The sequence below is a fragment of the Maylandia zebra genome, linkage group LG12 (assembly GCF_041146795.1).
Source record: "Maylandia zebra isolate NMK-2024a linkage group LG12, Mzebra_GT3a, whole genome shotgun sequence".
Lineage (NCBI taxonomy): Eukaryota > Metazoa > Chordata > Actinopteri > Cichliformes > Cichlidae > Maylandia > Maylandia zebra.
Window position 1 is genome coordinate 32,757,308 of NC_135178.1, and position 16,653 is coordinate 32,773,960.

Genomic DNA, 16,653 nt, shown 5'->3' on the forward strand with positions numbered 1-16,653 from the left:
TAAAATATAAACCCATCACTGACCACCAGTCCAAATTCCTGATCACATTGTATATGATGATCTCCTCCAGCTGGCAGGAACCTCATGTGTGAGAGCAAACGAGGCTTTGCTTGTTGGTAATTTCTGAAGCTATAGTCTTATGATAATGTTACATGTGGACAAGGTAAGTACTGATGGCCACAGAAAGACACCTTGAAGATTATTCACATCACAAGTTTTGTACAACAAAACACATGGAAACATTCGCATGCATGTAGTTACACACACACACACACACACACACACACACACACACACACACACACACACACACACACACACACACACAAATATTACTGAATGATGACAGTAACCAAATGTTCAGTGTGGAGAACTGTGCAGTTTGAAAAACTCTGCAATATGTTGCATTCCACAATCAATATTTTTAAGACTTAATGTGTTACATTAAGTTTCTTACATATTTTTACTTTAATAACAGAAACATTTTCAGGGTTCTTAATCTGCTTTTCAATCTCACTACTTCCTTCTTGAGGCTAATAAACCTTAAAAATAAAACAATGTTGCTTGGATACGAGGGTGACTGTTGAAAATCATGCAGGTTTACATATTGTTCTTTGAAAAAACAACAAGAAATGAATACACAAAAAAATTATGCATCCAGACCAAAAAAGCCATAATGAACATGTTCATTAAATTTTTTTTTATTAAAGTTCCAGCTTTGTGTTGGACTATCATACCATTAAGAATTCCTGTTTTTTTTTGTGGGTCCACCTACAGTCCAATTTGATCTTAGGTGGAGCTGACCTTTGTTTTTTTCTAACACATTTTGTTTTCAGTCTGAATACTAAATAAAATAAAAAAAAATCACATTTCGGTAGCACTTTATAATAAAATCACTCTATTAGGTGTAAGTAAGGTAATAGCAAATGCTTGATTTATTAAGTGTGCCTATGCGAAGGCACACTTATTACTATTGCTCGGATTTATTATTATTATTATTCTTTTTCCGCCTGAAATTTTGGACCTTAACTCGCCCCACAGTTTTGAGACAAGGTTCACATATGATATATCATTGTGTGCGGCTGGAGCTGGAATGAGTTGCTATGACTTTTGGTGTTTATTACTTCTATAGTTTTTTAAATATGAATATTTTAATGCAAGTTTTTTCCCATTGAAATGAATGGAGAACAAGAAAACTTCATTTGTGGTGTGCTGGCTCACTCTAGTGGTATGTCGGGAGTAATGCGAGGCGGCCGCTGTGTCCCTGTGGACGCTTTTATTTTGTATAACTACCGGAAGTAGTTCCTGTGTACTGACGCCGCGTCGCTTAAAAAGCAGCCGGGCTTGTCTTAAACTTAAGAGGCTGGCACTCGCTAAACCACCCGATCGCTCGCCAAGCGACTGTTTCACACTGGACTTATTTTTCGTTTATATGGGCCGATGATGCTGGTCGATGAGGAAAAACTAACTGAGTTGTTTGGTGGTGGCTAACGCGGAGCTAGCTAGCCACCGGTATGTGTCTCTTTCCCCTCATATGTGGGGAAAGAAACATGTGAGGCGGCCGCCGATCGACCGGTTTTCAGGTGAGAATGTAGGTGTGTAAACGTCAAATATCTGCTCGTTTTGTCAAAACATCCCATATTAGCAACAGATTTCTCACGATGTTGCTGCTAGCCGGCTAGCTAGTTTGGCCGGCCGGCTAGCCGGCTAGCTAGCGCCGCTTCGCTCAAAAGCACCCAGGCTTGGCTTTCAGTGAGGCGTCTCTAACTCCTTTCACCCCCGATCGCTCCGCAAACAGTCTTTGTCTTAGCTGGACTTATTTTTCGTTTATATGGGCCGATGATGCTGGTCGATGTGGAAAAAATAACTGAGTTGTTCATATACCGGTGGCTAGCTAGCTCCGCGTTAGCCACCGGTATATGTCTCTTCCCCTCGTATGCGGGAAAGAAACACCGATCGACCGGTGGTGGCTAACGCGGAGCTCAATCGTGGATAAGGGAAACCCAATGCAGGAGAAGCAGGCGGCTGGTGAACTGAATTTCAGGTAAGACGTTATTAACTGCACTCTATTTGGGTCAGATATAAACAGAGTTTAGGTGTAGTTTATTTTCGTTGTGCTGACAGTTACAATAACTGTACTGCGTGCTAGCTAGCACGACGGAGTTTCTATACAGCTGTGCGCGCTAAGTTACTGATTTTGAACTTTATGACAGCCTCCCCTATTTTCAGGCGAGAATGTAGGGGTGTAAACTTCAAATATCTGCTCGTTTTATCAAGAAGTCCCATATTTTATCAAGAAGTCCCATATCTCTCACGATGTTACTGCTAGCGCCGCACGGCAGCTAGCTGGCTAGGGCGGCTTGGCTGACACCTAGGCCGGGCTGACTGATACCCAGGCCGGCTCACGCTCTCGTTTCACCGCCGCATGGCGGCTAGCTGGCTAGCGCGGCTTGGCTGCCACCCAGGCTGGGCTGGCTGCCACCCAGGCTGGGCTGGCTGACACCCAGGCTGGGCTGGCTGACACCCAGGCTGGGCTGGCTGACACCCAGGCTGGGCTGGCTGACACCCAGGCCCGCTCACGCTGTCGTGTCACCCCTAGTCTTTCGTGATGACTCTTGGTTGGCTGCTGGACTTATTTTTCATTTATATGGGCTGGTGATTCAGTATGAGTGTCCGGTGAACTGAATGTCAGGTAAGACGTTATGTATATGTAAGGTAGTGACTGGAATAAGTCACAAGGTGTCGCTGTTGAGCTGCATATATGTTGTAAATTTTAGCAATTTTGACCATTTGTCCTCTGCAGGACACCGTAGTTCAGATTTCGCGTTCGCGTGGGCGCCATCTTGGTTCAGTGTTTACTGTGATGTGCAAAGGTAAGCACTGTCAGTGGCGAACTGCATTGGTTTTGTTTAAAAATAAGTGTTCCACTGTGTAAAATAGCGGTTTGTCATTTAAGCCGAGCAAATATTTTGTTTATTGAGAGGTTCATGTATTGTCTGATGAGAGTATGAGACAAAGATATACTTTTCTTTCTTACTCTCATATAAAATATTTAGCTTTTATTAAATAGTTATCTGAATCTTACAACCAAAGTTTGTATAATAATACACAAGATTGGCTGTAGACCATTGTTAATCATTCAGAACACTGTGTAAAAATAACAAAAAACAAAAAGTGAATGAAAAGTGCATAAATATTTATTTTACGTGTTTGATGTGTGTGGCAGGGCGTGGTCTGCAGTGCCGCTGCAGGGGAGGTGGACCCACCTCAGCGGCATCTGCAATCACGCCTCTCAGGTGTAAAGTCTGTGCTCTCTCTGCTTTTGGTTTTTTTTTTTGGTTTTTTTTTTTTTGTGTATGTGTCGGGCTATGAGATGAAAAGCTACAGCCGGCTGTGTGGGTACAACAACTATGTGTGAAAAGTGGTCCATAACGTAATGCTTCAAAGTGTGTTCATGCAAACATTGTCGGGTCTGCTTATGAACCTCTGCGCACAGCGTCTACAAATTGGGGCTGTACGAAGTCACCTCATCTTTACACAAAACTGTAAGCTGTCATCTGTGAGGCGCGAGCGGTGTTTGGTTTTACCATAGTTCATGGTGGAGAATGGCTGCTCCAGTGAGTTTTGCTCTCTGTAGCCGTTTGAATGGCAAACTATACTGATTAGCGGCGGCATAGGCACACTTAAAATTTCTTCAGAAATTTTCGCTTTCTAGTCATTTATATATTATTACTCCTCCTTAGTATTCCCATATATATATATATATATATATATATATATATATATATATATATATATATATATATATATATATATATATATATATATATATATATATATATATATATATATGTGTGTGTGTGTATTAGTGTGTAATTAGTAATTTGTAATTGTTAGTAATAATCATAATCAATGTTATAATAATCTAACTGTATTCATATATAGCATACTAAGGAAGAGTTATGGTAAATAAATGATGAATTAAACACTGATAGTACCTTACTAATCGCTTAATAATGCTTATTGCCATAAAATCATTTAAAAAGTGCTCCCCACATTTCTATTTACAGAATAATGAGATATGACAATACATCTCAACTTTTATAAATTCACTACATCAACTATCGTTATCTTTATTTTACAGTCTGAAAGATTTACAGATCACAGCTGGTCTACAAAGGCACAAAACCTTTGCATGAAAGATGTTTTTAAAGCTCATGAAAAAATGGCTAAAGCAGCGATGACTCAAACCTCAGAGGACAAAGCCTAGCATAATAACTGCCTCTAGGTCTGTTTACAACTACAGCAACTGAGCTCTGTGAATTAATTGTACTCTATGAATGAACACATGTTCTTCTCCTCATCTCACAATATATCCAGTGATTGGAATGACTTTTCTAATTCCTGAACAAATGTATGCAAAAACTGCACAGAGCTATATAAACACCAGCATCTGTAATAGGGCAGTCGTGAAAATTGTCAGGCATGGTTACTGTTTTTAAACATTTGTCCAGGTATATATTCAAAAAACAATTTGCATCTGTGTCAAGGTGTGTGCTATTCTCCCACTACAGCCCCTCCATTTTTTTAAACTGCCAAAAGTCATTCATTTAAAAGTTAACAAAAGTGCTCCAAATGTAAGAAATATATTTAAAGGCAAATAAAACAAAAGTATTATAATTGGCTCCTTTTTTTATGTCAAATTTGAGGGAAAGTGTCTCACTGGAAGGCATAACTCAAAGCATGTAGCACTGCTATAAATTATGTAGCACATTTGTATTTTAAAGTTACCCTGTGAGGGTGTCTTCTACACAAAGTTCTAGGCTTGAATAAAACTATAAGATTCATGAATAATAAACTTAAGATACATAAAGAGCTGAATGGTCAATAGACTTTCAAGTTGTACAACGTGGAAAGATAGCAGTCTTACCCTAACTATACAAAAATAGCAGTACTAGTAGTGTTTTGTGACATTGGAGGTTGTACAACTTCTTCTATATTTTAGGAACTTATTTAATATTGATGTACACTCACTGCATAACCTTTAGGTACACACTGTTGCACTAGGTTGGACGACCTTTTCCTTTCAGGGCTGTCTGAATTATTTGTAATACAAATTCAACATGGTGCTGGAAATGTTCCTCAGAGATTTTGGTCCATATTGATATAATAGCATCGTGCAGTTGCTGCCAATTTGTCAGCTGCACTTCCATCATGGATAAAAAAGATTTGCTGGCTGAAACCAGTTTGAGATTATTTGAGTTTTGTGACAGCAACAATACTCTAGTAAACAATGCTCAGTTGGTACTAAGAGACCCCAAAGGGAACATTGCTTTAATGTTGACTATGAGCCCCCAAAAGGTTGATTCTGTTCACTTTGACTTAGCTTTATGAAGCTACATCCAGATGAACAGAAGTAACCATTTTAGGATTTGCTTACCTGGATGATTGAGCATGCATCAAGACGTTGTGTATGGGCAAAATCTGACTCCACTTGCTGAATGTTGCAGCAGAAATTGGGACTCATCAGACCAGGTGATGTTTTTTCTAATCTTCTATTGTCCAGTTGCGGTGCGCCTCGATTTTCTGCAGCAGTGGCACATGGTTTTGTCTTCTGCTGCTACAGCCCATCTGCTTAAAGGTTTTAATATATTGTGCATTTAGGGATGCTCTTGTGTGTACCTTGGTTGCACCGAATGGTTGTCCAAGTTGCCATTGTATTCTTATTATATCAGCTTGAAACACTCTAGCAGTTCTTCTCTGACCTTGGGCATCAACAAGGCATTTTCACCCATAGAACTGGCAATCACTGGATATTTTCTCTTTTTCAGGTCATGCTCTATAAACCCTGGAGATAGTTCAAGGATCAAATATATCTTTATTATCCCCAAGGGACAATTTGTCGTACAGTGGGCTAAATTCACAAAACCATCAAATAAAATACAATAAATAAGCAGTAAATACACGAAAAACAGGACTGAAAACATTGTGAATTGTTCAAAAGATCAGTGGAAGATGGGACAAATTCATTTCTGAGTGCATTTGTCCTCCACATTGGCATATAAGTATCTGCAGCCAGACAGAAGCACCTTAACCTTCTTCAATTAGAGGTGGCTAGGATCAGCCAGGATAGACTGAGACTTCTTCAAGGTCCTTATCTTGTACAGGTGAGAAAGGTCATTCAAGGTTGTTTTTTAGGTTCAGTGACCCATACCAGAGATGGTTGCGTGGGGAAAATCCCAGTGGATCAGCAGTTTCTGAAAATCCTCAGAACAACCTAAAAGCTCGCCATGCTCAAAGTCACTAAAATCACCTTTCTTCCACTTTTGGACTTTAGTAGCAGGTCTTGACTATTTCTAAACGCCTAAATGTACTGAGTTGCTGCCATGTGACAGATGAGTTTCTTCCATTACTCAACAGTTAAACTTGAGCAGTTGAAAATAAAAAAAAACATTCTTAAATGTTCACATCCCTATGTGTATAGCTGAGTGAGGTAAAATCCACATCAATACACGAGGTAATAAATCCTGCTTTTTAAGTACTGCTTGGAGCAAAATAAAAGACATCTTCCATCAAAAATTATTAAGCTGGAAACACACTAAACGGCTGGAGAAGACCAGCAGGCTCCCAAATCATATTTTTTTCAACAGTGATGAACAAACCGTTACTTCCTGTCAAGCTGTCCAGCGATTAGTGATGTCTAGCGGGTAAAGGCCATTTGAGCGTAAGGGAACAAAACACACCATTGCTCATGATGCATTTCAATGAGAAACTACACATAAAAACAATTTGCCTTCAAATGATTTTTCTTACGAGGCCATCTCCTGTGAGTGTCCTCTCCTATTGTGTTCTTCTGGCATAAAAGCTCCATTACAATGATTTAGTCTGAACAGAGCAAGGGTACTCTTGAACAAGTATACATGTGCGCGCGCACGCACACACACACACACACACACGCACACACACATTCAAATGCACTTATGCCTCGGGCCTCGGGACCCATCAATTATAGTGGGTTCAGTCAAGTTATCATCATACTCCCCTTTTCTTTTTTTCTCCCTCAGTGCACAGAACTAGCACAATATGGACTCGCTACCCCTTTGAGCACTTCAAATCTGGAACACTTGCATAAGAGTCTATTTTATAAGCATGTAAGCAAAAATAAATCCCAGATTCCATCGGGGTTTTGGGAGTGAATCTTGCTTATGTCAAGCGGAGAAGGTGTGAAAATCAAAAGTGTATTTTAGGGAGCAATGATTGGCAGAATGATGCTCAAGCCATCAGAATCTGTTTGTCTGCTGGTTTCAGTTTTGCTTTGTAACTCTGCTGTTCACTGTCCTGATGACAAAGACTGCTGTGCTCATCAGGGAGTTACATTTACCTTGTACTGTCAGATGTCATCTCAGGAAGATGTTTGACTCAGTGCATGTGTAACACACACACACACACACACACACACACACACACACACACACACACACACACACACACACACACACACACACACTTCCACCATCACACAGCTGTCTTTGAGTCAGGTGTGTTTACTGTTCACAAGCTTTTGAACTACTTTGATGTGCATCCAAAGGTTATTGGAAGGTGATGTGGTTTTTAGTTATTCAAGATTAGCCTGTTGTATTGATGTTTCAGGGGCATATACTATACTTCAACAATAACGACAAAAAATACTGAGACAGTTAAGGAAGATACTTTATTTTGTATTATGAATTTCAGAACCAACATCATGCTGTTAGAGCAACCTATTTTACATGTCTTAAGTGAAAAGGAGACATTTCTGATCAAATCATTTTAATTAATTTCAGAATTATTTTACTTTATTAATAAAACAGTGTAAAAGTGGATGATCTAATGCAACATATAATGATATTTCACACTTTTACATTTGCTTTCTGTCCTTTCTTGACTGTCTCCCTACACTGAGCTAAACCTCCTCTCATCTTCTCCTCTGATGACTGATTGTATTTTTACTTTTTTATTTTTGGCCCTTCTCTCACAGACATCCTTTCTGTTGCTTTCTGTCCTCTCTCCTCGCTGTTCTGCAAAGAATAGTTTAACATTACTGTACATCAGCCTCTTTCACTCTCTCCCTGTTCAGTGAGTGTGTGTCACAGTCCATCTTCTCTTGCAGGTGCTGGTCTACTTGACTCCATTTATCGTGTGTTTGGGTCACATTAACTGTGCTTGCCTCCTCCCAAATTAGGTGTGGCTTCTACAGGTACATTTGTGTCTCATTATTCATTTACCTGCAGTGTTTAACTCCAACTCACCTCCTCACTCATTCCTGGAGCTGCACAGTGTTGCAGGGTTCCTCAAACTAGAATCTAGAACCTGCTTTTGATGCTACACCTTTAACTTTGAACTTGCCCGAGAAAGTTTAAAGGAAAATGTGAAAAAAGTTATGAAATGCTTGAAATCTAAAAAATATTAATATTAAATTATTTCAAATAAAAGGAACCATTAGAATCTGATCAAACTCAGAAGGTGGCTTATTTCCACTGAAATGAAGGCCCACTTTATCTAAAACATTAAGGTAACAACTAAAGATCCTTTTTCATGTAAAAATGGTTTATTCTGCAAAATATCAGCATGCTATCTGACAGACGTCATTACAACAAGGAATGTGAATCATTACTTCTAGATGTTCAATTATTTGTTTTTGATTTATCAAACTTATCACTGAGAAGTAAAATTTCACATCATAGTACTCAATTTTCTGGGGGAAATCTCAAGATGTTATATTGCTTCACCTACCTCAACAACCTCAAACCAATAAAATCAAACACTAGTGTCAAGTACTGTTTTGGCATCAGTTTAAAAAAATTATAGCCACTGGCTGTTAACATTTGAAGAGCTGAGACACTCAAAGTTTAACTTTACCAAATTACCTACAGGTAGAGTTCCTCTACATCAGCGCTCGGCATCAAAGCTTTTTATGAAGGATACGAAAAGAAAAAATACATCCTGTATGAATTCCAGTGTTTTACAAAAAACAAAACAAACAAAAAACATTCTTTGCCAATATGTAAAACCTTAGAATTGAGGTGCATTTTCTTTTTCCTTTCTTTATTTTTTCCTTTATGACAGAGTATGAAGCCTAATGAGCTTAATGATCTCCTGGTCTTAATGGACCCCTGACCTGTTATTTTTGGTTGGTATACAACAACAAATAAAAACTCTGTGTAACACTTAATACTCAAAAAAAGACAAAAACACTCATTTCCAACTTTTCCATGCCACAGTAAATTCTTTCAGCTTGATCTTCTTATTTTTGGCACTAAAAAGCAAATCTAGTTAGTAGTAAAACTTGATTCTCTGCTCTCTTAAGGAAAAATACCAAATGAAGAAGTGCTTGTCCTGACACAAAAGAAGGGAGCAACAGGTGATCTCTTTCTGTCCAACAGTTAGGGCATCACAAAGGTAAAATTTAAAAACTGTGTCTTTGGGGGGAGTTTATGATCGCAATATCTCCTCACATATGGAAGTGATACTCTAGAGTCTGAAAAGAAAAGAAAGGAATGGAGAACAGCTACGAGAACCACTTGTGTTTGACTGCATGGCTTTATTGAACACTTTAGTAACCTATTATGCAATAGTGATGGTTGACAGTAAGACCAATATACTGGGTCTGAACATAGAGTGCATTACTTTTCTTGGAGCTCTAAACCAAACTGTATCCCCTTTGAAAACTGTCTGTGTCCTGCACTGAGCAGTGCCCTTCCTCAACAACCTGTTTTGTAAGTGAATCCACTGATGGGCTCCTCTAGCTCCGGGGTCAGAGCAGCAGCCATATTGATTTTTCTGTTTATAAAGACAGTGGCAAACAGGGCAGACTCTGAATGCCAAAACGAGTGACTCGAAACAGGCATGGCCTGGAGGTATTTCTCTTTTCCCCTGTCTTTGTCTGCCACTCTGTTTACCTTAAATGCATTTCACTCTCTCTGCCTCTCACAGTATTTTCACCAACACTTGTTTGTCTATTCATCTCCCACATATTTTGTACTACATGGATAAATAAGTTCAGATAAGATAAACAAGAATAATAAAAAGTATATAAAACAGCTACTACAGAACCGCTCCATTAGAGACAATGTTTTTTGTGGGATATTCCCTGACATCTAGCTAAAGATTTCTCTGACAAGTTGATAAGTAATGCAATTAAATGGATTGCACGCTGCAGAATAGGGATTATTTATTTATGGCTAAAACCCATTACATTTTTTTTTCGTAAAAGAACTCTGAGTGTTTTTATGGCACACGTGCTTGTTTCATTTATGTGAATTTCTGAGAGTTATATGCAGTAAATGACACACTTTATACCACATACGAGGTATGTTAATTAATTATGTTAATGTGAATTTTACTAAGAAAGCTCATGCACTGTAGCTGTAGAACACCAGTGAACCTGTGGTCCCAACATTTCCTTTAAGTCTAACTATGAAAGGCAGTAAGCTAGCAGGAGAAGACTGTGTCACATGCAAAAACACACTGAAAGTAGCCATCTCCCTGACTTCTGTATTAGTTTCCAATAGGTATCAGTGACATCTCTAGTATTTCTTTCTTCCATTTGACTGATAATCTGATATACACTACGAGTCAAGTTTAAGAACACCCCAATTTTTCCAGTTTTTTTATTGAAAATTATGCAGTTTAATGTCTGATTGTACTTTGATAGCATAGTACAAACAAGGAGTTGGAGTTAAAAAAAGAAACTTTTTGACTCTTCAAATAGCCAGCTTTGGCAGATATAACAGCTGGGTACACCCGTGGCATTCTTCCTACAATAGAAATCAAGTACTCTTCAGAAAGTTCTTCCCATATCTGCTGCAGAAGTTCCCATAAATGTGTGCTTTGCTTTCACTCTTCTGTCCTTTTCATTCCAAACCAGCTCGATGGGGTTTAAGTCTGGAGACTGTGCTGGCCTGACTCCATGTTTTCTGGCTTACCTGTACAAAAATCTTGTTCTTTTTTCCTGAGGTAGTTCTGGCATAGCTTGGACTTATGTTTTGGGTCACACACTGTGAAACCATCCTTTTGCTTACTCAGCAGCACTCAATGTCCTGCATGATGAAATGAAGATTCCAAATTTTGATTCATGAGTCCATAATATCTTCTTCCAGTCTTCAGTAGGCCAATGGTGGTGTTTCATGACCCAGCCAAGCCTCTTTGTCCTATTCTGACGTCTTAACAATGGCTTTCTTGCTTTCATCCTGTCAAACCTGCAGCTCAAACTCTTCTCTTCACAGTTGAAACTGAGACTTGCTTACTACGACCATTATTAAGCCGGGCTTGAAGCTGTTGTTCTGTGAGCTGCCTATTGCGCAAGTTCTTAACTCTCAGTAACTTGTCCTCTGATTCAGTTTGGCTTTGGGTCTGCCAGACCTCTTCATGTAAGAGTTTTCTCCAGTTTTTCAGTGCATTTTGATGGTGAACGAAACTGTACTCACTAACACCTTGACTTTCTTTGCAACCTCTCTGTAGGAAAGACCTTAATTTTTAAGTGTTATGATGGCAAGTCTCTCTTACATTGTTAACTGCCCTTTTCTCGCCATTTTTGTAGCAACACACTACTTTCTGCAGCACAGTACTATTCAACTGATGCTCATGGGGGTATGGTACCACAGTGTTTTCCAACACTGATTTTAGGCTGACAGAGCATTGTAAGTAATCCAGAGAAGTTGGAACACCTGTAGAAATTAGTAGAACCGGCTTTCAAAGCTTGATCAACCTGCATTGCTGCAGAACAGATTTAAGTTGTTATCCCATTTTTTTTTTATATCTGAAAAAGGTCTTTTTTAATAATTCTAAATTGTACATTATTTTTCAGTTTTGGGTAACCTTACCTTTTTTTTTTTTTTAAACCTCTGGCAGTTCAACACTTACCTTTGTACCATTTCAAGCTATTTACCTGATTTGAACGACTTGAATTGCGATAAATAACTGGAAACACTGGGGTGTTCTAAATCTTTTGACTGGTATTGTAAATCTGTATATTGTCTATAATGTGTATGAATATCTGTGCACACTTTTCTAACCTTACAGTTCCCCCAGTCCACAACTTGGGGACTGAGGGAACTGTCACTACAGAGTGACAACTGTATTGCTGGCAAATCAAAGAAGTGTGTTGCTAAGTTTCAAGTAGACAGTATGAGCAGAAACTAAAAAACCCCATCATTGACTACATTACTATTGGGATGCCTTATCAATGTAATTTATGTTATTGATTATGCCAACGGTGCATCGCAGAACTGGCCCCGTCCAGTCGAGGCATTGATTTTCCCTGACAACAAGCTAAATGGTGGATAGACTGGCATTTATTTAGCACCATTCTAGTTTTATTGACCACTCAATGCACTTTTACAAAACAAGCCACATTCATACACCTATTCATACAGTTTTCTATGCACATAGCAGTTTGTATTATATATCAAACATTTACATGCTCATACCTCCCAAGCCACAGATGTCCCAGCTGCTCCTAAGAAAAGAAAAGAAAAAAAAACCCAACTTGCCCACAATCATCTAAATTGTGGGAGTACTTTACACAGAAACCCAGCAACGCAGTGCTCTGTAAGGACTGCAGATTGGAACTGGCTTATCACACCACTACTAGTGATTTTTGAGCACTTGAAATGAAAGCATCCCAGAGCACTTTGTCAAGACTGCATCAGCACAAAGATGGCTCTGGCCCGGTTCAGCATACAGCTCTCTGGCTCAAATGAAGAAACAGTCACGGGCACGGTTCAATTGGACTCTGTCACATTTCAGGTCTGGTGTGATTGCTAAATGTGCCCAAGCACAGAAATGAAGCACTTCCTGCAGCCCAGCTGCCTCTGTGCTGCACAACTGCTGCAATAAATATTTGATAAGTCTATCAGGCATGTGAAATGGCTGTGTTTCACTTACTAAAACACACAGGTAAAGGGTAAATAGAATCATGAATTCTATTGTGCTGTGCAAACAACAGTCATATCATGATAAGAGAGAGTAAGAGATTAAGACTAGTTGATTTGATGTTTAACACTGCGGTGATGTAGTTTGACATTTGATGATTAGGTGATTTAACACATTAATTAAAATATTAATAAGGTCAATTTTGATCATTATATTTGTGTTAATGGTCATATCAATTAAGAAATACTAATATCTGAAGGTTAACCGACTAATCCAGACAATGTTTGGTTATTAGTAAATGGCCAATGATATTGATCAGAGGTAAAATGATACTGAATAGACTCTACACTAGTTCAAACAGAAGAACTGCTCATTAAATTTTATTTTTTGTTTGCAAAAAAACTTTAGGTTTTGAAGCGTTCCCCTTTTCTGCAGTGCATAATAGAAATGTCTACACCAAGAGTGAAAGAGCTTTGGCCAGTGTCTCAGCAGGGCCTCTTGGATTAGCAGAAAGTCTCGCTCAGCAAATGAACATCCGACATATGGCAATGCCTTCCACCTTCTCTTAATTGCCAAGTGTATTTATAGATAAAGGATTCAGCCTTCAGGGGCTGGAGCACTGCAAGTTGAATAAAGCAACAATTGCATCAACTGGATCTTTGCCATCTGGCTTTTTTATGAATAGCTTGTGTAAACAGAGGGGAAAAAACAAAACACCAAAAGCGTTATTCACTGACACCTCAGTAATTTAGTTTTTATAGTTTGTTATTAGTAGCTCAAAAAGAACATGAGGAGAAAAATCCAGCAAACTTCTGTTAAAGCAACTGCTACATTTCCAAAAAAGTGCAGTTTTTACCTTATAAAGACACAGCTTATTTTCTCCTTTTGTGCCAAAAGTCCTTATATTCTGGGTGAGCCTCAAACATGACTGCTGTCCTCTCCAATGACAGCTTATGAGGTGACCCTTAGCTCATCTTTAGGGGCTCTGCGTAATATTTCACGGCCCAGCGTGACACTTACCACAGATGAGCGCTATTCTGTATCCTCTGGGCCCAGGCAAAGCAGATCTGCTATGTCGTCCTCGAAGCCTGCAGTTTGTTTACCCTGATGGAGACTGCTGATTTAATTTGCCAAGATGGTGTCCTCTTACCCTTGCCCCATGCAGCTGGATCTTCACGCAGCCATCCCTGACCGCCTATTCACCTGCCTTGCTTGATTACACTGTGAACTGAAAATGAAATAGGAAATATGAAATATTCTAGAGTCTGCATGTTAGTTGTGTAATGAGCCTGGGCAGTAAAAGCAGTTGGTTATTATCCTTGTTTTTATTCCTCTGTTTTATTACTATGGGATGAAAAGTCACATCTGAGTTATATCATAAAAATTGCATGTTTTCATATAAACACACTTCAATGAACAGACACAAAGTTATTGAGTTGCCTAGCACAGGAAAAACAGTGGCATACTGCATGGCTTTAAAAAATATATTTTCAAATAAGTAACTACTGTATATATACTGCATATTCCTCATTGTGTAACCTGACATAGCATGGATTTTAAAAGAGCAATTTCAAAAGGTTTCTGATCATGTTTTTGTTTTGTCACTGAATGTTTACCTCTTTCACTGTTTCGTGTAATTTGGTCTCCGTCTGTTGGTCTATGTCACCCTTCAGCCTCACACCGCTTCATGTGCCCTCTGCTCGCCTTCAGCTTCTCTCCTGACTACTCCTGTGCTTCACCTTGTCTTTGGAACTCATTACCACTACACCTTGGTCAGATCAACACAGTTCAAATCAAAATGCTTAAACCATTTGCATATGAGCTATAACCATCCTGTTTAAGATACTCAATATTTTTGCATTCTTATTATTCTCATCTTTTTGTTTTGTGTTCTAAGGTGACGTCAACAAAAATGCAAATAGAATTATTATTATTAGTATTATGTGTGCTTTTTAGATTTCAGTCATAGTTATTTCCTGTTTTATTTTGGTAAAATCCTTTGCTTGTGCTACATTTGCTATTCTACTTCCATTTCTCCTTCACCACTTTATGACTGCTTTCCAAACACTAATTAGTTTAACCAGTTTGTTATTATTAAATTATTGTGTATTGATGGCCCTTTTTGATCTTTCTGTTTTTACACTTTACTTAATTGTAAACCTACCTGCGCTCGTTTCTCCTCTGCAGTGTCTTTCTAGCACATCTCCCACAGTCTCCTACTGTTTTTCTCTCTATATGCATTTGAATATTTGCCTTTTGCTCTGAAATTGCATCATTTTTTATTTTTTATTTTGGAAGTCCTGTTGCTTTCTGCTGCTGCCACTGTAACACTTTAAAGTTTGTCCATGAAACAGTGATAGGCTGATTGTTCATCCAATCACTTGGCAAGTGTATTTTTGAAACTCTGTTCACTTTTCAAAATAGTTTCCAAGGACAAACATTTTGAGTGTACTCACATCCAAAGAGCTTCAACATTCACTGTGGTTAACAGTTTGGGCCAAAGTACACTTCAGTTTCTCTCTGCATCTCAACTCCCCTGTCCTTTCAAGCGCTCGCATGCCTTTGAAAAGAGCTTGTGTAGAGCACAATGAGGTTCATGATTTTATACATTTTGCAACTTAATTGTTTTCCTCTCACACGCCTCAGCGTTCATTGAGGGAGCTGTAGGTGAGGAAGCCTTGTAGGTACATGATTAGGTGTGAACTACTATGGTATTTGGAGCAGGCTGGGGTTTCCTCCTTTTCTACCAATTTGTTTTCTGAAATAGTTAACAATCATGACACTGAACAACACTTTAGGAGGAATCTCACAGGTGAGTAAAGCTCCCTCATGTCAACATTGACATATCCAATTGTTATCATAAATGTTAACTCGTCCGGTGCACACATTAACATTAGTTATGTAACTATTACCCATTAGCCGCATTAGACACCTCTTATCATTAGCGCAGTGGCCAGTGGACTGGCTGTATAGAGCAGTGAGAAATACAGAGACATACAGAAAGATACAGCTGCCCCATTACACATATTACTCCATTCATTTTCACAGGGCCATAGTTAGCATAGCGTCACAAATTTAGCTATATGCTTAATTTAGCTTGCTGACAAAATTAAAAATTAAATATAATTTTGCCACTGGATAGTCTACAAGCTGAGCCACCATTAAATTTGAAGCTATGAGGTACTCAATCATTTATTAAACTGGCAGCTTTGCGTGGTGTCCACAGACTAACTAAATAAAGTTAAAGTCTATTAAGAAAAAAAAATGAATTCTATGAATTTAAGGAAAACATCAAGATAAGAAACCTGTAACAAAAATTTAGGCCACACTACATCTACACGTTTAAAAAATATGGAACTCAAAGCTAAAACTATTAATACTGTTATCAAAATACTTTTTAAAATGAACAAACTAAAAAAAACTAATATATATGTGAATTTAATAAATAATAATGAATTGGTACTTTCCAAAATTTAGAAACATTTGAAACAGCAAGCAATAAAGAGCACGTGACAAGTTCTGCAGGTTGAAAAAACATATATCTGACATAATGAGGTAACCGTGTTTTACATATCTTTTTGGGGTTATATCTAACAAAGTAAAATGAACTTGCTCAGTAAACTTTAACATTTATTAATATGTGTAGCTTATCTAGAACATCAAAATCTAAGACATAAAGTTAATTAAAATATATAATATCTAAAGCCAGTAATTTTTTTTTTTATCACATCTTCAAGCAAG